General features: G+C 39.0%; 1 pseudogene; it reads right to left on the minus strand.

Annotated features, from left to right (window-relative positions):
* Window positions 1-4,844: 4,844 nt before the first annotated feature.
* On the minus strand, window positions 4,845-6,501 carry LOC123946513 (annotated as a pseudogene).
* Window positions 6,502-24,048: the final 17,547 nt, after the last annotated feature.

Consider the following 24,048-nt stretch of genomic DNA (forward strand, 5'->3'; position numbering starts at 1 on the left):
AGAAGGCAGATACCCAACCACTGAGCCACCCAGGGGCCTGTGGCTCAGTGGATTAAGCCGCTGCCTTCGGCTCGGGTCATGATCTCAGGGTCCTGGGATCAAGCCCCGCATTGGGCTCTCTGCTCCGCAGGGAGCCTGCTTCCTCCTCTCTCTCTGCCTGCCTCTCTGCCTACTTGTGATCTTTCTCTCTGTCAAATAAATAAATAAAATCTTAAAAAAAAAAAGAAAACAACTTTAAAACATAAAGACATACATAAATTAAAAGTAAGTTAATAAAGAAATATTTAATGCTAATATTGATCAGAAGGAAATGAAGATTATAATACTAATATTAGACTGAACAAACATGGAAGCAAGGGAAGTCAGTCTCCAAGGAAACATAACAGTTCTTAGTGTGTGTGAACTTAATAAACAATCATCAAAATATATGAGGCCAAAATTTATGAGGCAAAAACTGGTAGAAGTACTAAGAGAAATAGATGAATACATTATTTATATTTGGAGACTTCAGCACCCCTTTATCAGAAATGGATAGATCTAGCAGGCAGAAAATCAGTAAGGACACAAATGAAATCAACATTGCTATTAATCACCTGGCTATAATGGACATCCATAGACTATTTCATCTAACAGCAGACAGACATTCTTCTCAAGCTCATATGGAACATTAATCGAGATAGACCACATGCTGGACCAAATACAAACCATGACCAAATGGGATTTATTACAGGTATGCAAGATTGGTTTACCATCTGAAAATCAATTAATGTAATACTTCACAGCAACAGGCTAAATAAAATCACATGATCATATCAAATCATATCAATAGATGCAAAAAAAAGTATTTGACAAAATCCAATACCCATTCATGATAAAAACTCCCTGTAAACTAGGAATAGAGGGGAATTTCCTCAACCTGGTAAAGAATATCTATTAAAAAAACTCTACAGCTAACATTATACTTAATGATGAGAAAATAGAAGCTTTCCCATTAAGATCAGGAATAAAGCAGGGATGTCTCTCTCACCATTCTTTTTCAATACTGCACTAGAAGTATTAGCTAATGCAGTATAATAATGAAAGGAAATTAAAAGTATATAGACAGGGAAGGAAGAAATAAAAATGTCTTGTTTGGCATTATTATCTATGTAAAAAATCCAAATGAATCCATAAAAATATTCTGGAACTAATAAATGATTATTGTAAGGTTTTAAGATATAATATTGATGTACATAAGTCAATAGCTTTCCTATATACCAGCAGCAATTAACAGGTGAAATTTGAAACTGAAAATGTAACATCATTTACATTAGAAATGTCAAAAATGAAATATTTAGATATAAATGTATGAAAAGTACAAATTCTACATGAAGAAACAAAAAAATCTGATGAATCAAAGATGAAATAAAATTAATTTCTGGTCTATCTATGAAAGATATTTTTGAGAGAATGAAGAAAGAAACTATAGATTTAGAGAAAATATTTATAAAAGATATACCTGATAAAGAGCTATTATTCAAAATATATAAAGAACTCTTTTTTTAAAAAATCTTAAAACTCAAGAGGATAATAACCAAAAAAAAAAAAAAAAAAGGCACCTGGGTGGCTCAGTGGATTAAGTCTGCCTTCGGCTCAGGTCATGATCTCCGGGTCCTGGGATTGGGATTGAGTTCCATATCTGGCTCTCTGCTCAGCAGGGAGCCTGCTTCCTCCTCTCTCTCTCTCTGCCTGCCTTTCTGCCTACTTGTGATCTCTCTCTGTCAAATAAATAAATAAAATCTTTAAAAAGAAAAAAAAAAGGAGAGAGACTGAAAATAAACCAATGATCTTAACAGACACCTCACCAAAGAAAAGATATAAATGGCAAATAAACATGAAAAAAAAATGCTGCACATCATATGTCATCAGAAAATGTGAATTATAACAATAAGATACCACTATACACCTATTAGAAAGGCCAAAATCTGGGACATTGACAACAGCAAAGGCTGGCAAGGCTGTGGAGCAACAGGAATTCTCATTTATTCTGGTGGGAATACAAAACAGTGGATTCACTTTGAATGACTATTTGGTGTGTTTTTTTTTTTCTTTCAAGCTGAACATACTCTTCCCACACAACCTAGTCATTACATTACTTGATATTTACTCAAAGCATTCGGAAACTTATACCCCCACAACCCTGTTCTTAAATGTTTAGAGCAACATTATTCATAATTACCAAAACTTAGAAGCAACTAAGATGTTCTTTAGTGGGTGAATGGAGAAACTATGATACATCTAAACCATGGAATATTGTTCAGCACTATAAAGAAATGACTTATCAAGCTATGAAAAGTCACAGAGGAAAGTTAAACGCGTATTACTAAGTGAAAAAAGCCAATATGAAAAAACTATACACTGTATGATTGTAAAGATATTCTGGATAAAGCAAAATTATGGAGACAGTAAAAAAAGATCAGTGGTTGCCAGGAGTTGGGGGACAGATGAATAGGTGAATTACCAGGATTTTAGGGTAGTGAAACAATGCTGTATGATACTACAGTAGTAAATATATATCATTATACATTTGTCCAAACCCCCAGAACATACACCAAGAGTGAACCCTATTGTAAACTGTGGACTTTGGGTGGTAATGATCTGGGGTCCTCAGTTATAACCAATGTACTAATCTGGGTGGGGGGATGTTGATAATGTGGGGAGGGCAAGGAGTAGAAAGGAAATCTCTGTACCTTTCTCTCATATTTGCTTTAAACCTAAAACTGCTCTAAAAATAGTCTTTAAAAAAATTAAGAATGGCTCATATAATTGAAACACTGACTAAATGGGTCCACAACACGTTATTTTCTTTTTTGTTTGTTTTTTTTTTTGTTTTTGTTTTGGGTTTTTTTCCCAAAAATTTTATTGGGGGGAAACTACAAAACATTTACAATACAATGTTTACAGTCACAATTTGTAGTGAACTGATTCCCCAAAATATATTACAACTCAAGTTGACGTATCTTGTTACATTCAAAAACCTACTTCTGTCAAAGTAGTCCTGAGTACATACATACATACTGCTCCAACCGTACCTACGTACAAACTAAAGCTACTGCTCATTCATCCACTGTCCAGGAAAGCATTCCTGCCTTTCTACACACGGGAAAAAAAAATATACAAGTTTTGGAATTTTATGTAATTAAAACAAGGCATATTCATGTACTACACCATTCTTAGTACTAAGAGGTGGCCTCTTTAGATCTATATAAGAAAGTGGTAAATATCTTCTCCTTTTGTGCAGTTGAACCCATCCTACATTCAAATTCTCTCAAGCACTGAGAGAAAAATACTTTTTTGGTTGAGGAAGATTTAAGGCAAGTTCTGGCCCTTTCCAAAGGCACTGTGAGACTAACCCCCCACCTCATTATTGCTACATGTCTTTAAACGCAGAGTATGTCACAGTAGAATTGGTGGGATAAACAAAAAACAAAATTTTGCTTCTTGCTAATTTAAAAAGCTGGAATGACAAAAAGCATGCCACATTTAAGCCTGCTTGCAAAGTATGTGGTCAACTTTTTTTTCTTTAAAGTTGGATGGGCTACACCCATTATACATTCTAAGAAAACTCATAAGATATTCCTCAAACTACTTCCACAGCATCAGGATAGATTTCTGTAAAGAAATCATGCAATCTTTCAAAACAAGGAAAGAAATTAATGAAATAAATATTACATACAATCTCTTAAATTAAGATTTTTTTACTCATTTACAATAAAATAACCAAGTGAAGTTACAAAAGGCATATATTACTGTGAAAAGAACATACACTCCACATTTTGGCGATTAATAATGGCAATCATAATTTAACATAATAAAAGAATATATATCTATTGCTTTTCATCATACTTGATAAATACAGTATGAACAAAAATTTCAGTGTATACTTTTCACAAAATAATAAATAGGTTAAATAGTTTTTTTCATATTGAGTTGGGGTGCAGTGGTGTGAATCAACTCAAAACAGCTAAAAATTCAGCAGTTATTCCCCCAAATGATTAGGAACTAAGCTCTGCCCAAGGCTTCCAGAAAGAGCAGAGAAAATGGTTCTAAAATTAAACATCCACTAAGTGATGGCAAAAAAACAGTAACCAGTAGGAAACTTTGGAATGCACGTTTGTTTTTGTTTTTTTTTCCAGACATAAAGAATTTTGTGTCAAACAAAAACCTGTGGAGCGGAGGACTACAATCAAGGCATATTCCTGATAGAATATTGGATTCCAGAAGCTTAGAGGTTTAGCAAGGTGGTGGCTGGCTGTTTGTTTACACTGGTCTGAAGACAAACGACAATTAAGAACTTCTCTCACATAAGAGTTCCCACATCTGGACTGTAACTAATGCTTTTCAAGTGAAGATACGGAATGGTGGTTGGTAGCTGCTGGTGCTGGGTTGATTTTTTTTCCCCCAAAAGTCCCAAACTCTTAGGAGACCTAAAAAAGTTTTAAGTGTTTGGTATCTTGTTCTGTTCGCATCACACCTACCCTGTTGTGAGTATTTTGTTCATCAATACAAAAGTTCATTGCCTTTTTTTTTTTTGCTCAACAAGAATGAAACTTCATAATAATAATAAAAATAATAAATAAAAAAAAAGAGAGAAAACCGAAAGGGGAGGGGTGGGGCCCCTCCCGGCACACAAGTTCGAGTCCAAGTGCTCGGTGGGGCCCGCAGACTCTGCTCATGGCCTGTCACCCCCCACTCCAGCGTCCCTCCCTGCCCGTAACAAGGACTCCAGGTGGCAGGGGCGCCCTCCAACAACCGACAGAACAGCCTTCCCCCTTCCTCCTCCTCCTCGCTGGAGCCCTCTTGCCTCAATCGTCAGAGATGGGCAGGCGGCGGCCAGGGTCGAGGCTGGGGGACTCGGAGCCGCTGAGACTGCCCGAGCTGAGTGAGCCGCTCAAGTATCTGTCAGGGTCCGACAGCGAGTCCGGGGTGCTAGGGGACGCGTCGAAGACGGGCAAATCAGACAGGCGGCGCGGCAGCTGGAAGTTGAAGGGCGGCGAGGGCGGCGCGGTGGCACTGGCAGGGAGGGGCGCGCTGGGCGGCGCCGGGGGCTGCACGGGGGTACCAGGCCCTGCTGCTGCTGCTGCTGGCTGGCTGCGATAATAGGCAGCGGCCACGGAGGCGAAGTTGTGGGTCTGGATGCCAAGCGGCGTGATGAAGCTGCTCAGTTCCGGGCCAAACGCAAAGGCGTTGTTAGCGCACGAGGCGGACCGGCAGGCTGCGCACCGAGCGCCGGGTGCCAGCAGGTCCTCCGCGCCCCCTGTGCGGTACAGCAATGCCGCCGAGGGCCGCAGCCGCCGCCGAGGCACAGCAAGTCCGAGCGCCTGAGGGCGTGGAGGCTGCGGAGGCGCATGAGCAGGACAGAGCGGAAGAGGAGCAGGACGAAGCGGCAGAGGAGCAGGAGGAGGCTGAGGAGCAAGAGGGTGGCGGCGGCGGTGCGCGACGTGGGCTGTTGAGCAGCAGCGGCGACTCGAGGCCCCCCGGGGACTGGTAGTGGCCCGACGGAAAGCCTGAGAAGCTGAGGCTGTGATGCAGCTTGGGCAGCGGCTTCCGGGGGAAGCCGAGGTGCAGCGCGTCCCGCACGCTTAAGGCGCGCAGGTCCCCAGAGGCGCCCCCAGACGGCGCTGGCCGCCGCTCGTCTGCGTTGTGGATGAAGTGGCAGCGCGGCCAGTAGAGGCAGAAGCTGATGGTGTAGAAGGTGTGGCACAACTCGGTCTTGTACTTGCAGTGCCGGGTCAGGCTGGGTAGCTCCTGGAAGCAGTGCGCGAACTGGCACTTCTCGCTGTAGTTGCACGTGCAGCTCTCCTGGAAGGGCCGGCACAGCTCAGTCTTGTGGAGCATCGAGTTAATCTGGGAGCCGCCACCCCTGTGCTGCTGCTGCTGCTGGTGCTGCTGCGCTGGTGCTGCTGCTGGTGCTGGTGCTGGTGCTGGTGCTGCTGCTGCTGCTGCTGCTGCTGCTAGTGCAAGAGGTGCTGGTGCAAGAGGTGCTGGCTGTGCTTGCCCTTGCTGAAGGAGCGGTACTGAAATTTGTTCTCCTTGTTAAGCAGGGCCGTGCCTCCGCCCCCTGACAACTCCTTGAAGGTCCTGTAGGAGGCGGGGCCGCCCGCCGCCCAGCTGCCATAGTTGCTGCGGTTAGCCCCGCCCAGGAACTTGGGCGAGCAGCTGCTGGGCGGAGAAAGCAGGTCGTGAAGCCCGAGCTAGGGGCAGCGGCCACGGGGGTCCCCACCGGCTTCTTGTCCAGCATGTTCAGATTGAGATTGGCCAGGGATTTCTCCGTCTTGCACAGGAAGTCGATATCGTAGAAGGCAGACAGAAGTGTCATCGACATGTTTCTGGATCTTGTAATGGTCGGAGTTGCAGGCACGGAGGTCCGGAGGAGCCCTCCGGGCGGCAAGGCCGGCTGGAGCTACGACGAAGAACGGGTGACCGGCGGGGGAGGGACCGAAAGTTTGCCGGGGGACGAGACAAGAGGGAAAGGGAAGCAGCGCGGCCTGATTTGAGGGTGCCCGGGGGTGCGGAGTGGGGGGAAAGAGGAGAGAGAAAAAAGAGCGCTCCTCCACTCCCCGGGGATGCTCGGCCCGCCCCCCACCACCAACCCGTGCGCGGAGCCGGCGACAGTTCCCAGACTGCTGGACCACAGCACGTTATTTTCATTTGTCATTTCATTTGTTTTCATTAACTTTAATCTAAATAAATGAGTTGGTGCCTAAAAATAAATGTCACACCACAAGGAAAACTGGTGTGAATCTTACCAGAGCTGCCGTTATGTGAAGCTCTTAGTATTTGGTTTAGAAGTTGGAAGCAAGGTAATATGGAAGGTAGAAATTCATTTAATTGATATTTATTGAGAACTAAGTTTGTGTTGGACACTGTACTAAGCTTTGAAATCAGCAGTAAATAAGGAAGATATAGTTCCTGCTCTCATGGATCATAAGTAATATATATTCAGTAGACCTATTTTCCCTTTTCTTAGAATGAAGAGTAGGGCAAATGATGGAATGAGGGCTTTAAACTAAGTCATAGAGAGTACTCTACCACAGTTTTCTAATTAAAGTATAAATGAATAACCTTAAGCAACCAAAATAGGAATCTGAACTTTAAAAATGATGATTTGACTCCAATTTTAACCAAAATTGTGAGTCAGAATAATCCCATAGGATATTTTCAATAATTAATGGCTCTGATGCTCATTAGGGTATCTTCCTTTTCCTTCTCCCCCTACTATCATTTCCCCTTATTAAAAAGAAAGTAAAACGAAACCAAAAATCTCTCAACAAATATTAGTAGTCAACATCTTAATTATTGGCTTGATTTTCAGCTTTCAAAAACTCAGTGATGTGTGATTATAAAAATCTCAGACCCCATAGTCCTGAGCAGTTGCCAGTTTGCATCACTAAAGACTCCTTATTGCCTCAGCAAGTGTCCATCCAAGTCATTCAGCACCAGGCCAATGGTAAAGAATCTGTCTTTTAATTCCACCTCTGATTTCCAGCAGATTCAAAGTTTCCTGAAACCCATTAAAACCCCAGAAGGGGGCACCTGGGTGGCTCAGTGGGTTAAAGCCTCTGCCTTCAGCTCAGGTCATGATCCCAGGGTCCTGGGATCAAGACCCACATCGGGCTCTCTGCTCAGTGGAGAGCCTGCTTCCTCCTCTCTTTCTCTCTCTGCCTGCCTCTCTGCCTACTTGTGATCTATATCTGTCAAATTAAAAAAAAAAAAATCTTTAAAACCCCAGAAGGATAGGCTCATGCATGGAGTGCTCCTTCCTGCTGTTAATCTCAGTACCAGAAAAGACATGTTGCCAGCAGTGGAATATCAAGCAGGAGATTTCTGGAGAATCAGTCTAATATTACTCCATATTTACCACTCCTTCCCTGGAATTGAAAATGTCTGGATTCCTGGGGGAAGACACTGTTACTCAGAACTTTGAAACTCAGGTCAGGGTCAACAGATATGGACTGCACCATTCCCCAAACAAAAGGAATATTAAGCCCTAAAGTCAAATCTCATACCGTGCTCATATTTAATATCACTTCACTTAAAGTGGAGCACAGATTTACACCTTTGAGCTGTCTCCCAACTCCACTTCGTATTCTTATATAGTTTGTACACTCTGCTTCCTCAATCAAAGTCTCTCCCCATGCTTGGACCACCAACTATTACTCTATGTAATTAGTAGATATACCCTTGCCCTCAACTTCCACCTTAAATGTTCCCAATTTAGATGGTATTGCAATCCCAAAGAGCAAATGTGAGCACCCTGAGATATTGGGCCACGAGTAGTTTCACTGGGAGAAGGACGCTTCTGATCCCCTGTACTCCTGGAAAATGAAGCAGCAGTTAGATTCACCTAGAAGCCACACAAGTTCGACTGCCTGCTAGACACTTCAGTCTTGCACACTGACTGACTCACAGGAATACTTAAGTGTCTGGGCAGCTTTATGCCTGTTTTGGTAGGATGATTTTTGGATTCGGTTTCAGGATAACATAATATTATGAAATAAAATGGAAATCTTGTCATACTAGTAAATTTATAAAACTAGGATAGATTTTTCTAAAGTCATATTCGCTTTTATTATAATAATCTATCCTCATATTTAAAAATAATGTCAATTATTATTAAAATATTATGTGATTCTATAGCTTATTGACACAGAAACGTAAGCCCTCAGACAACTTACAGCCCTCATACAGTAGTCATTTCAAGTCAACCAGGTGAGTTGAAGCTTACAGGTTTCTGTGACTCTTGAAATGAATTCATCAAGAAATTTACATTTCATTCTCTGGGTTTCCCTATTGTAATTTTGTGCATAGAAATCAAACGACTTGGTTATCTAGAAGCCCCAGAATATGCCGATCTCAATTTTTTGAGATAATGACCGAAACAAAACATTTAAAACCCTTTTTGAGACTTCTAGACTCATTGAGAATATATGTATGGATCCTTGCAAATTTTAAGAACCTTTCCATAGTTTATTTCTGCACAATCAAGAGCTCCATCTATCCTTGTCAGGATTGAGAGATTCCCATAACATGCCAGACTGATCCACAATCTTGATTGGATGCATGTTCTTACAAATCTTTTACAATTACCAGCTATAAACTTTACTGAAAGGTCTTTTTTCTGGCAGGATATGCTACTATTTAAAACATTACATAAAATACTGCTGCCTTTTTCTGATATTTAGCAATCCTACTCCCACCATCTATGTTAATCTTTGTTACATTATAATTATAGTTAAAATATAATAAAATCCAGTCAAAAATTAACACTAAATAAATCAAAATCCGGGCAAGGTTTTCAAAATGGAAGTTGATAATCTGGCTATAAAATTTGTATGATATTGGGAGGGAGACAAACCATAAATGACTCTTAATCTCACAAAACAAACTGGGGGTTGCTGGGGGGAGGTGGGGTTGGGAGAGGGGTAGGGGGTTATGGACATTGGGGAGGGTATGTGCTATTGTGAGTGCTGTGAAGTGTGTAAACCTGGCGATTCACAGACCTGTACCCCTGGGGATAAAAATACATTATATATTTATTAAAAAAAAAATTGGAAGGGGAGGCGAACCATAAGAGACTATGGACTCTGAAAAACAACCTGAGGGTTTTGAAGGGTCAGGGGTGGGAGGTTGGGGGAACAGGTGGTGGGTAATGGGGAGGGCACGTTTTGCATGGAGCACTGGGTGTTGTGAAAAAACAATGAATACTGTTACGTGGAAAAAATAAATAAATTAAAAAAAAATTTGTATGATATGCAAAAGGCCAAGAAATGGCATTCTTAGAGAAGAATTAAATAAGAGAAAGTATTATACAGATACCAAAACTTAATATAAAGCTATAAGAAGACAGTAAGAGTGAAACAAGAATAGAAAATAAACCAATAGAAAAGAAGTGTCCAAAAACAGACCCACGCATAAAAGGACACATCATCTATACAAAGGAAGTACTAAAGATTAGTGATAAAAATTAGTGTTGGTGCTAGGTCAATTATACAACCATATGTAAAAGGTAAATCTTGATATCTGTCTTATACCACCTACAAAAATCTATTCCTGAAAGAATTAGCTTGGAATTGTAAAAAATAAATGTTTTATAAGATAAATTATTTTTATAACCTTGAGGTAGGAGAGGTAGGAAATGATTTCTTACCTTTTTTTTAAGATTTATCTACTTATTTGAAAAAAGGGAAGGGCAGAGGGAGAGAAGCAGACTCCCTCTTAATCATGTGGAACCCACACAGGGCTCAATCCTATGACCCTGAGATCATGACCTGAGCCAAAACCCAGAGCTGGATGCTTTTTTTAAAAAAAAAAAAAGATGTTATTATTTTGAGAGAGAGAGAGAGAGGCATGAGGTGAGGAGGGGCAGAGTGAGAGTGAGAATCTCAAGCAGATCTAAAGTCTGAGTGCTGAGTGCAGAGTCCAATGCAGGGCTTGATCTCACAACCCTGAGACCATGACCTAAACTGAATTCAAGAGTTGGGTACTTAAACAATTTAACCACCCAGGCACCCTAGAAATGTCTTCTTGAACAGATTTTAAAAAGCAATAGCTATAAATGAGGAGACTGATAGACTAGACTACATTCAAATCAAGGATTTTTTAATCAAAGACACCATGGTGAGAGTGAAGAGGCAAGTAACAGTGTGAGTAAATATATGCAACACATATAACTGACAAAGGTCTCACATTCAGAATATGTAAAAACCTCCTAAAACTTAATAAGAAAAAGTCAAATGATCCAAGAGGAAAATGAATAGAAGATCTGAAATGGTAATTTGCAAAAGAAAGTATGTGAGTGATATTTACTTTCATTAATAAATATATCAGAGCAAATGAAAATCACAATAATGAGGCACCACCACACATACAACACTAGCTAAAATTGAAAAGACTGACAACCCTCAATGTTCACATGGATGCGGAGCAACAACTCATTTGCTGCAGGAGGAAGCACACTGAGTTTGGTGGTGTATTCTAGATCTAAAAATTAGCATACCCTGGAACAGCTGGGAAGATGACAAGAATAGGAGGGCCCTAAGCACACCTAAACCCATAGATAATACTAAATAACACTTGCGTCAATGTAAATAGCCCAGAAAATGACTCCAAGACTGGCAAAACAAACCCCACTAAACTAAGTGTAGAAGAGAGGCCAAATGGAAGAGCATAGGAAGGGCAGAGACATGGTTCCTAAACAGTCCCTTGGGATTATCCACAGCTGGAAGGGATGTCACAGGTAAAGAGAGGAGAGAGAAACAGGCCCTCACACTGGGGAACCTGAAAGGGCAAGACGAATCACCATAATATTTGGCTTAGAAAACCAGAGGGGTCAAATTTTATAAGTACTTATAATCAGTGGGACTTTAACCTGGGATTTAAAAAAATCAGTGGGCTTGGCTCTGGGAAAGATGGGAGGTCCATAGCAAAGAATCCCTACCCTTAAAGAGACAACACAACAAATAGTTCCACAAGATACAGCATAGAAGTAGCAGCTTGAAAAACGTGTGAAGCATATGGGGTGAGAGAGTTGTTTACTCATCTCAGAGCATGTCCGAGAGGGATTAGGTCACTGGCAGAATCCTGCAGGAACAAAGGAAATGGCAGGCACCATTTCCATCCCCATGTCTCCCAGCATAAACACACAGCCACCTCACTACCTAACTTGATTAACAGTGTGCCCCACTCCCTTCATCCAGGTGGGCCTCTGTCCCAGCACTGCAGATACCCTCCCCTAGAAGACACGTGTGAAGACCTTGCAAATAAGCATGCATCCTGCTTCCGTGCACACTGCAGATCTGTCTCCTCCAATACGTCTTGGCCAGAGACCAACCAAAGCAGTATCACAAAACTGGCAATGTGCAAGCAGCCTTGACAAGAGCCAGCACCCCTCCATACTGAGTCCTTCCAAGGAAGAGTGAAAGATAACTACACACAACAGTAAGACCACCCAACCCAGAAGTGGGCTGGTAGCAAACAGCTGGTCTGAATGTAGCCCCACCCACTAATGAAAGCTTCTCAGGGGAAAATACCCTGCAATTTTGTGCTATTATATCTCTGACAAACAACTGGGGTGACTCAACTTCAGCCCAAGGTGGCCCCAGACTAGCCTACTAACACCACAGGGACTGAAACATGCCCACAATAAGCAAAGAGAGCCATTACAGACAACTGGACTAAAGGAAAATTGACTCAGCCATAACATCAGGGTACATACAACACACATAGGAAACACGCCTGAAGTATCAGGTTCTGGTGAACAAGGGACAGGACACTGCAGGGCACCATAGGAACTCTTCTTCATAAGGACACTATTTTAAAGAGAAGGGGACATAGCTAACTTTCTTAATACCTAGAAACATACATAGAGAGTTAGACAAAATGAGGAGAGAGAAAAAATATCAAAGAGGACAAAATCACAGCAAGAGAGCTAAATGAAATAGGGATGAGTAATATATCTGATAGAGAATTTAAAGTAATGATCATGAAGATACTGGGTTTGAGAAAAGAGTGGAGGACATCAGCAAGACCCTCACCAAACAGATAAAGAAGAACCAATCAGAGATGAAGAGCACAATAAATGGAGTTCAAAGTACACTAGATAGGATAACTATCAGACTAGAGGAAGCAGAAGAATGAATTAATGGTCTCAGGACAGAGTACAGGAAAATAAGCAAGCTGAGCAGGTGAAAAAAAAAAAAGAAAATGGACAAAAATGAGAATAGACTTAGGGAATCCAGTGACACCAGGAAACATAATGTCATTGACATTATAGAGATCCCAGAAGGAGAAGAGAGAGAAAAGGGGGCAGAAAATTTATTTGAGGAAATAATAGCTGAAAACTTCCTGAATATGGGGAAGGAAAAAAAATCCAGACTGAGAAGGCACAGAGATGGCTCAATAAAGTCAACCAAAAGAGGTCCACACCAAGACACACAGTAATTAAAACTGCTAAAAGGTAGTAGTAAAGAGAGAATTTTTTAAAGCAGCAAGAGAAACCAGTCCCATACAATGGAAACCCTGTTAGGTTGTCAGCCTGATTTTTTGTAAAGAGTTTATTTATTTATTTGAGAGAGATACAGATAGTGAGAGGGAGCAGGAGTGGGGAGGAGAGAGAGAAGTGTGCTCCTGCTGAGCAGGGAACCCAATGCAGGATTCCATCCCAGGACCCTGAGATCTGCTGAAGGCAGATGCTTAATGACTGACGACAGGTGCCCCTGTAAGCCTGATTTTTCAGCAGAAAATTTGCAAGCCAGAAATGAGTGGCATGATATATTCAAAATGCTGGGGGAAAAAACCCCCCAAAAAACAAAAAAACACCTTGCAACTTAAAATAGTGTATCGAGCAAAGCTATCATTCAGAATAGAAGGAGAAATAATTTCCCAGATAAAAATTGAATGAGTTCATGACACTAAAACAATCCAACAAGAAATGTTGAAGGTGACTCTTCTAGTGGGAAGGAAAGGTCGTAAGTTAAGAAAAGCAGGAAGCACAAAAGCAGGAAAAGTAAGCATATTTGTAAAAATTAATCAAAGGAGTCACAAAAGAAAAGGATGTAAAGTACGGCATTAAATACCTAAAACACGACAGGGAGATGAGGCAAAAATGGGTTCAGACTTAAGCAAACATCAACTTAATATAGACTGCTATATGCAGATGTTATATACAAACCTCTTGGTAAGGCAAAATCAAAGAACTATAATAGATATACAAAAAGTAAGGAGAGATAATCCAAGTAAATCACTAAAGAGAGGCAAATTATTATGAGAGAAGAGAACAAGGAAGAAAGGAACAAAGAAGTTCTATAAAAACAACCATAAAATGAGCAACAAAATGGCAGTAAGTACATACCTGCGAATAATTATTATTAATGTAAATAAACTAAATGCATCAATCAAAAGACGTAGGGTGATGGAATGGAAAACAAATAAAAAAACACCTACACGCTGCCTACAAGAGACTCATTTCATATACCTAAAGATACACACAAACTGAAAGGATGGACAAATATTCATCATGCAAATAAGTGTGAAAAGAAAGCCACAGTAGAGAATCTTATAGCGAATGAAGCAGACTTTAAAACAAAGATGATAATAAGAAATAAAATAGGGCACTACTTGATAATATAGAGGAAAACCCAACAAGAAGGTATAGCAAATGTAAATATTTATGCCCTCAACACAAGAATAAACAAATGCATAATATGGTTAATAACAAACATAAAGGTAGTAATCGGTAATAAATCGATTATAGTAGAGGGATTTAACACCCCACTTACATCTTTGGAGAGATCATCCAAACAGAAATTCAACATGGAAACAGGGAACTGAATCACACATTGGACCAGTGGATTTAACAGATACGCTCAGAACATTTCATGCTAAAACAGCAGAATACACATTCTTTTCAAGTGCACATAGAATATTCACCAGAATATATCATATATTAGCCCACAAAATAAGTCTCAACAAATTCAAAAATATCAGTCATACCATGCATATTTTCTGACCATAATGCTATGAAACTAGAAATCAACCACAAGAAAAAAATCTAGAAAGAGCACAGACGTATCAAGGTTAAGCAACAAGCTATGAAACAATGAATGAATCAACCAAGAAATCAAAGAGGAAATAAAAAATTTCATGGAGACAAAGAAAATGAAAACACAATGGTCCAAAATCTTTAGGATGCAGCACAAGATGTTCTAAGAGGGAAGTTTATAGCAATACAGGCATACCTCAAGAAGCAAGAAAAATCTCAAATAAACAACCTAATCTTACAATCTAGAAAAAGGAGAACAAAATTGAAAACAAGTAGAAGAAAGGAAACTGTCAAGATTAGACCAGAAATAAACAAAATAGAAACTGAAAACAAACAAACAAACAAACAAAACAATAGCACAGATCAATGAAACCAGGAGCTGGTTCTTTGAAAAGTTCAACAAAATTGATAAAACTTTAGTCAGATTCATCACAAAAAAAAAAAGAAAGAAAGAAAGAGAGACAGATAGAGATACAGAGAGATGAGAAAGAGAGAGAGAGAAAATCAAAGTGAAAGAGAAGAAATAACAACCAACACCACAGAAATACAAAGGATTATAAGAGAATATTATGAGAGAAAATTACATGCCTAGACATTGGACAACCTAGAAGAAGTGGGTAAATTTCTAGAAACATACAACCTCCCTAAACTGAATCTGGAAGAGATAGAAAATTGGAATAGATCAATTTCCAGCAATGAAAGAATAAGTAATTAAAAACTCCCAATAAACAAAAGTTCAGAACCAGAGAGATTCATAAGTGAATTCTACCAAATATTTCAATACTTGCAAATCAAACAACATGATACATCACATCAATAAGAGAAAGAACACAAATCATATGATCAATTTAATAGATGCAGAAAAAAACATTTGAAAAAATACATCCAATCATGATAGAAAGCTTGTAGGTTTAGAGAAAACATATCTCAAAAAAGTCTATAAATGAAAAACACATCACTTACCTCGGAGTCAATGGTGAAAAACAGAAAGATTTCCCTCTAAGGTCAGGAACAACAGAAGTATGTGTATTCTCACCACTCCTTCAACCTAATACTGGAAGTTATACCCAAGCAATCAGACAACAAAAAGAAATAAGAGGTGTATAATTGGTGAAGAAGAAATAGAACTTCCACCATTTAACAGAGGACATGATACTATATACAGAAAACCCTAAAGATGTCACAAAAAAACATTAGAACAGATAAATGAATTCAGTAAAGTCGCAGGATAAAAAAAAATCAATATACAGATATCCACTGCATTTCTATACACTGGTCATGAATCAAAAGAGAAATTAAGAAAACGATCCTATTTACAATTGCCCCAAATTAATAAAATACCTAGGAATAAACTTAACCAAGGAGTTCAAAGACCTGTACTGAGAACTATAAAACACTGTTAAAAGAAATTAAAGAAAACAGAAACAAATGGAAGTCATTCCATGCTTATGGATTGGAAGAACAAATATTACTAACATGTCCATACCACCCAAAGCAATCTAGAGATTTAATGCAATTCCTATCACAATGCCAACAGCATTTTTCACAGAACTAGAACAAACAAACCTAAAATTTGTTTGGAATTCCCACAGACCCCAAATAATCAAAGCAATCATGAAAAAAATAAATAAATAAAACAAAGCTGGAGGTAACACATTTCCAGTTTCAAGCTATATTACAAAGCTGTAGTCATCAAAATAGTATGGTACTGGCACAAAAACAGAGAGGATCAATAGAACAGAATGGAAAGCCTAGAAATACATCTATAATTATATGGTAAATTAATTTATGACAAAAGAGGCAACAGTATGCAATGGAAAAAGATAGCCTCTTCAACAATGGTTTTTGGAAAACTGGACAGCTACATGCAAAAGAATGAAACTGGACCACTTTCTTACACCATACACAAAAGTAAACTCAAAATGGAGTAAAGACCTATTTGTGAGATCTGAAACCATAAAAACCCTAGAAGAGAGCACAGGCAATAGTTTCTCTGATATTGGCCATTGCAACTTTTTTTTCTAGATATGTCTCCTGAGGCAAGGGAAGCAAAAGCAAAATAAAGTATTGGGACTACATAAAACAAAACAAAAGAAAACAAAACAAAAACCTGCTACACAGCAAAGGAAACAATACAACTAAAAGATAACCTACTGAATAGGTAAAGATATTTGCAAATGACATAGCTGATAAAGGCTTAGTATCCAAAATATACAAAGAACTATACAACTCAACACCAAATAATACAACTTAAAATGGGCAGAAGACAGGAACAGCCATTTCTCCAAAGACGACATCCAAAGGGCTAACAGATACATGACGAGATGCTCAACATCATTCATCATCAGAGAAATGCAAATCAACATCACAATTACACCTCACACCTGTCAGAATGTCTAACATCAAAAAATAAGAAACAGTGTTGGCAAGGATATGGAGAGAAAAGTACTCTCATCTACTGTTAGGAGGAATGTAAACTGGTATAGCCACTGTGGAAGACAGTATGAAGGTTCCTTAAAAAATTAAAAATAGAACTACCTTTGATCCATAATTCCACTTCTGGTATTTCATATTCCAAAGAATATGAAAACCCTAACTTGAAAGGATCTATGCACCCCTATGTTTATTGGAGCATTATTTACAATAGCAAAATTATGGAAGTGTGCATTGGTAGATGGATGAACAAAGAAGGCGTGCTTTATACATATAATTGCATATTATTCAGGGATAAAAAAGAATGAAATATTGCCATTTGTAACAATATAGATGGATCTAGAGTATATAATGCTAAGTAAAATAAGTCAGCCAGAAAAAGATAAATACCATATGATTTCACTGGTACATGGTAATTTAAGAAACAATATAAATGAACAAAGGGGAAAAAAGGACAAAAAAAAATACTCTTGGGCACCTGGGTGGCTCAGTTGATTAAATATCATGATCCCCACATTGTGCTCCTTGCTTGGCAGGGAGCCTGCTTCTCCCTCTCCCTTCTGCGTCTGCCTGCTGCTCCCCCGTCTTGTGCTCTCTGTCAAATAAACAAAATCTTTAAGAACAAACAAACAAACAAAAAACAGACTCAACTATAGAGAAAAAAATAGATGGTTACCATAGGGTAGTTGGCTGTTGGGATGGGTGAAATAAGTGATGCGGAAAAAAGTACACCTATTTTGGTGAGTACCGAATAATATATGGAATTGTCAAATCACTAATTATACACCTAAAACAAATATAACACTGTGTATTAACTGCAATGGAATTAAAATTTAAAGAAAATTATTATATCTTAGTATTCAGTTATTCTACTCTTTTGGTAATGGAAAACAAGGCATAGGTACCCCAAAAGTATGCATGTACAAGAATGTGTGTGTTCTTCTTTGTCTTAGAGAAAAAATACCTTGAAAACTGAATGAGACTTCTGTTTTCCAACTTGGAAGTCATCACTTCCAAGAAGAATGAAGCTGAATGAATAGAACACCAATGACTTTTTCTTAGATTCATCCAAGAGTTGTGTCACAAGGTCGACCAATGCCTCCCAAATTGGTGACAGGTGAATATAGAGAATCACAGCTTACTGGGAACAAAAGCCCTGGAGAAGCTGGCTGCTGGAGTCAACCAAGGTAGGAAAAATTAAATTATAATCAACAAATCCCTGGAAGATCAATATGCACAATGATGGAGAGTTAAAAATTAGGACTGGGAGTCTTAGGGGCCCCACACTTCCATGAGTTACCTCTATGAATCCCATCAGGAGCTCTAACTGAAGATCAGGCAGCTTTCTTTGGGGAAAGGAGAATTAACCATTCTGAAATATGCCAAGAGCATTTTGTACTTCTTAACACAAGCCTACCCTCAAAGGAAACTATTTCACCAGAACCTAACCACTTTGGGTTTTCCAGAGACTTGACAGTACTGGGGGAAGAGAATTATTGAACTCCAGTTTCCTCTAGTCCTCCTGTCTCACCTAAGCAGAGATGGGAAGTGGCTCAGAAGCACTTGGGAAGGTCAAAGCCCAGTGGCATAGGATCACTAAAAGATTGAGACCTAATCATGAGACTATAAAACATTTCTCCTCACCCCAGTCCTTACCACCACCTCAATAATGCTCCTGCACAAAAGATTACAAAGAGAAGACTATAAGCCTTAGTCCTATTTTAAGAAATTTCAAGGAAAAGACAAAGAATGTGAGGGATTAAAAATAAAAAAAGTGACACCGATGAAATTTTGGCCTTTAATACTTAACAGCTACAGCAAATAGCAAACACAGCTCAACTCCTAGCCAAGGAAACATAAAAACTTCTGCTCACGGCTTATTCACATAGATCATTTTCCTGAGAACATTGTGTCCAGGTTTCAACAAAAATTTAAAAGTCATGCTAAAAACAAACAAACAACAACAACAACAAAACATAAAACAAAAAAACACAGCCTAAACAGATAGAGCTGTCAGAACCAGACTCAGATATGGCAGAATTTTGGAATTTTCAAACTGGAAATTTAAATTAGCTATAATTAATAAAATAAGGGCTTCATGGGGAAAAGAGGACAACATGCAAATATAAGTAAGTAACGTAAGTGGAGAGATAAACTCTCTGAAAGAGAATCCAAAGAAAACAGCAGAAATCAGAAACACTGTTACAGAAATGCAAAATAAATTTGAGGGGCTCATAATTGGACTAGACATAGCCAGGAAAAGAATCAGTGAACTCAAAGATACATCAATAGAAATTTCCCAAATTAAAAAGCAAAGAGAAAAAAATAGTGAAAGAAACAGAACAGAGTATTCATGAATTGTGGAATGATTAAAAAATGTAGAACACAATGGGTAATGAGAATACCAAAAAGAGAAGAAGGAAAGGAACAGAAAAAATACTTAAAGGAATGGCTGAGAAGTTTCCAAAATAAATGACATACACCAATCCATAGATCCAGGAAACCTGGAGAACACTAAGTAGGCAAATATTAAAAAATCTATATTTAGGCATATTTTATTCAAACTTCATAAAATCAAAGACAAAGAGAAAATCTTGAATGAAGCTGGGGGTGAGGAAGAATGCCTACATACAGAGGGACAAGAATAAGAATTACATCAGACTTCTCTTCAGAAACCATGCAAGAAAGCATGAAAAAACCACCAACCTAAAAACCTATTTCCAGCAAAATTATCCTTCAAAAGTAAACAAGAAATAAAAATTTTCTGAAACAAATAAAAATTAAGGGAATTTGTTGCCAGTAGTTCTGCCAAGCAAGAAATGTTAAGAGAAGTTCTTCAGAGAGGAGGAAAATGATATAGGTCAGAAACATTTTTGTGGTAAAGATTTATCTACTTATTTGAGAGAAAGAGAGAGAGAGAGAGACAGAGCAGCAAGGAGGGCAGAGGGAGAGGGAGAGAGAGTTTTAAGCAGACTCTATGAAGAACGCAGGACCTGACACAGGGCTCAGTCTCATGACTCTCAGGACCTGAGCCTGATCACAAGAGTTGAACACTTAACCAAGTGTACTACCCAGGTGCCCTAAAAACTCCTTTCTACATAAAGGAGAATATTAGAGAAGGAATAAATGAAGACCCTTCTCGGTTCCCTCCCTGAGGTAATGGCACCACATCCAGCACCTGGACCCTCCTAATATATGCTGAATAATATGGACATGGAGCACCATGGATTGTTGACTAAAAGAAAAAATAGAAGACTTATGCCCCTGACTCATGCTGAAGATACTGAAATGAACATGGTGAGTTCTCAGACTCCAAGAAGAATCTACTCTGCAGGAACTGGGTAAAACTGTCAATGAAAAATGAAAATATGATGAAAGTTATTTTACTTTCCTTTATAAATGTGAATAATTTTTGTCTTATGCAAAAGAACATTTTGTTATAGCATTGTAATCCTAGTTAAATTGTGGCATTATTTTGAGATCAATCATTAAGAATTTAAAGAAAAGGGAATTGAGTATTTATACTGTGGACACTATGAACCCTTTAAAAGCCAAATATTAGTTTTGAACTGGTCATTTGTGGCTAAAATTAATTAGAATGGTATAGAAGTCTTTAGACAATAGTAAATTGTAGTTTGTTGATATTAATACTATTGTTATAAAACCAGCTCAAGAAAGTGATGGCTAGCGTTCTCTAAGACAAATGCAAATGAGAACTAATTCAACACTTAAAAGCAACTCAGAAAATAAAACAGTAAGTGCTTCCCTATTAAATACTTTTATTGCATTTATTTCTATAGAACCATCTCCCCTCTCCCATAAACATGCAAAAGAAAGGAAGAACAGGTGAAGGGAGAAGTACCCTGGGAAAAATAGTCCACCGTCTGAAGTTTCACCCAGCTGGTGGTAAATGATTGACTTGCAGCTAGTGCTGGCTGGCCCAATAGGCTCCTGTCAGTTCTTTAAACTTAAGTTTAGCAGTTCTTTTAGATACAATGCTTTTGAATTTCATGGGTTGCTGGATACCTTAATTTGAGCTCCATGGCGAGAAAGCAACAATCTGCACACCTCCATCCTCTACTGCTCAAATTATGGGAGAGGGGAGATGGTTCTATAGAAATAAGTGTCTGAAGACTTCTATACAATTCCAATCAATTTTAGCCACAAATGACCATTTTTCAGACTGGGAAATACATGCTTAGTGAAGCTGAGGACCTTCTTGCAAATCACACAGCTGGTGAGTGACTGAGCTTATGCTGTGTGATTGTTCTCTCAACCTCAGTACTATATGGTTTTCCTCGACTCAGATCTGGAGGCCTCTAGAGTCCTGTTTTAAGGTTAATTATAATTGTGTCTCTCAAATGGACACTTCAAATTCACATGAGCGATGAAACAATCAAATTGCCTTGTGTAGCAATTTTTAGTGCTCTTTGTGAATTAATTTGCCTGCAGTCCCCTAGGTTGGCCTCTGCATAGGCAGGACATAGTACAAATTCTACTTGGAAAATGTGGACAAAAAAATGCAGCTATCCAGAGTGCTGGAAATGCTTAGACAGCATATAGAACCTCACAGTGTTTAAGTTTAGAGGCCCTTTGGCACACAGGTTGGCCTTCTTGGTATTATAGCTTTAGCAGAAGCCTAATCCAGGTCTAAAGCAGAGGACAGTGGCTAGAAAAATGTTCTCCTTCCCCCTCTCCTACTTCATATCAAAAATTTCTTTCAAACTAATTAGCAAAAGTGGAACAATGTCAGGAGGATGAACATTTCATATTTTCTCAAATTCACTTATTATACTAGAAGATTCACCTTTCCCTATCCCAATCCTTTTGTATTAATATATAAATTAATTTATCCAGAAAGTTAATATTTTGACTCTTGTGCAGATGTGAGCAGCTGGATATGTATAGAATATACACAAAATGTATTTTTGAAACTGTTATATTTATTGGATAGCTACTAACTTCTTGCATGGTGCTAGAATAAGAAATATGAGTAAAATATTACTTGTCCTTCAAGAGAAAATATATTAGTTGGAGATTTATTCCCAAGCATTTGTTGAATTACCTTCAAGTTCTAAGCACCAAGCAAGTAATAAAGAAGTATCTATTTACCTTTATTTGCTGAATGCTGAAGATAAGTGTGGATGAGGGACACTTGATCCATCCTGGGGGAGGAGAGAGTTTAGGGCTGGTGGGAAGTAGAGAAGGTGAGACATCCTACAGGACCCAAAAGAAGTGATGACCGAATGGTCTTAAAAGATGAGTGGAAGTTAGCTGGCTAAGGAAAGAGGGTAGGGTAGATCTTCAGAGTGCCAGCACTGAGAAAGACAACAGAGTATACATTTCAGGGGTATATTTCAGCAGTGAACACTGTGTCTATGGTGAAAACAGCACTCCTTTCATTCAGAAAGGTAGAGCAGAAGAAATAAATTCTAAACTGTTGGGGCTAATAAATTCAGAAAGTCCACTTCACCACTTTGTGGAGTTACCTAAAACATAGATATTAATAAGAAGATTTCAAATGCATAAACTCAACTCTTTCCAGAAGATGTTCTATAGAATATAAGATGTTTGTTATAGTAACAAAAAGCACTTAATAAATAGGTCCCAAGGTCAAACCAGTCGGGAAAATGTAAATATTCATTGTGAATCTTAGTAAGGGACAAAGTGTACAGTTTTCCAGAAGGTTTGGATAATTTTTCACCTGAGCATCTTGAGAAACTTGTTCTCAGAATACACACTGGGAAATGACACGTCAGGACATGGATGCTACCTGGCTAGTCTAATAGACGCCATTCTTCGAATACAAGCTGACTCTCCTGAGATCATTCAAGCTAGAAACAGGGTGGAGGGAGGCAGCTATAGATACATTAATGGTGGGAAGACCCCAAAATGCAGAGTGAAAGTTGTCTAGATAACTGGCTTTTGACTTAACTCACTGCTCGTCTGCAGTGTGCTATATATTAGGTCCTTCAGCTCTCCAAAGTGCCAGCTTTCTGCTATGGCCAAGAAGCATCTCCTCTTGTCTTCTCTCACTTCTTTATATTTTTCTGACCTCTTTAGGCAGTACAGTGACTCACATGGATATTAGAATCAACACTTGCGGGGAGCCTGGGTGGCTCAGTGGTTTAAGCTGCTGCCTTCGGCTCAGGTCATGATCTCAGGGTCCTGGGATCGAGTCCCACATCGGGCTCTCTGCTCAGTGGTGAGCCTGCTTCCCTCTCACTCTCTCTGTCTGCCTCTCTGCCTACTTATGATCTCTCTCTGTCAAATAAATAAATAAAATCTTTAAAAAAAAAAAGAATCAACACTTGCTTTTATAGCTAACCTATTAGTTGAGAGAAAGTAGGAATTCTGGATAGGGATAGGAAAGGTTGATTGGGAAATAATTTGATCTGTTTTGGTCCCTAGACACTTGAGAAAATTGTGCCCCCCACAAAAGTCTAGTTTTCAGAGTCAAAAGAAGGTAGCTGAAATTTTAAATGAAAGCTATGTAAGAGTTATCTCTCATCTATATTGGAGACATCAGGGTAATTGGCAAGGGCTGGCCTCTTAGAGAGGATCTGAACTACTTTTGGACATCAAAGGGGAAAAAATAATAAATTTGTTCTGATTCCACAGAGCCTTTAGTTTTATATCACTTGCATAAAGTAATTGCCCCATTTATTCTCCTGATGTCAATATGTATCTCCCAAGTGTTAATTTCAATAGGCTGTTCATATTTTTTATTATGCTTATAGATGTGTAAAATCCTATCTTTAAAAAGATCTTTACAGATCACAGAGGATAGTGCAGTCAGTTTGAGTTATTCCATTGTTCGTAGAGGTAGCCTTTATTGTGCATCTATTAGGATGCAGAGGATCTATATATAAGAGGAGGAAATGGTAGAGATGGAGGCACTTGGGGTATGTTGAGGGGAGTAGTTCTTGTGTTTGCCTTTCTCTCATGATTGACCGTGGACTCTGTGCCTTGTGGGACATGAGGTTAGGACAGTGCAACAGTGATAGTGTGAGAACAATCACACAGGAAAAATG

Source organism: Meles meles, chromosome 1 (assembly GCF_922984935.1).
Source record: "Meles meles chromosome 1, mMelMel3.1 paternal haplotype, whole genome shotgun sequence".
NCBI lineage: Eukaryota > Metazoa > Chordata > Mammalia > Carnivora > Mustelidae > Meles > Meles meles.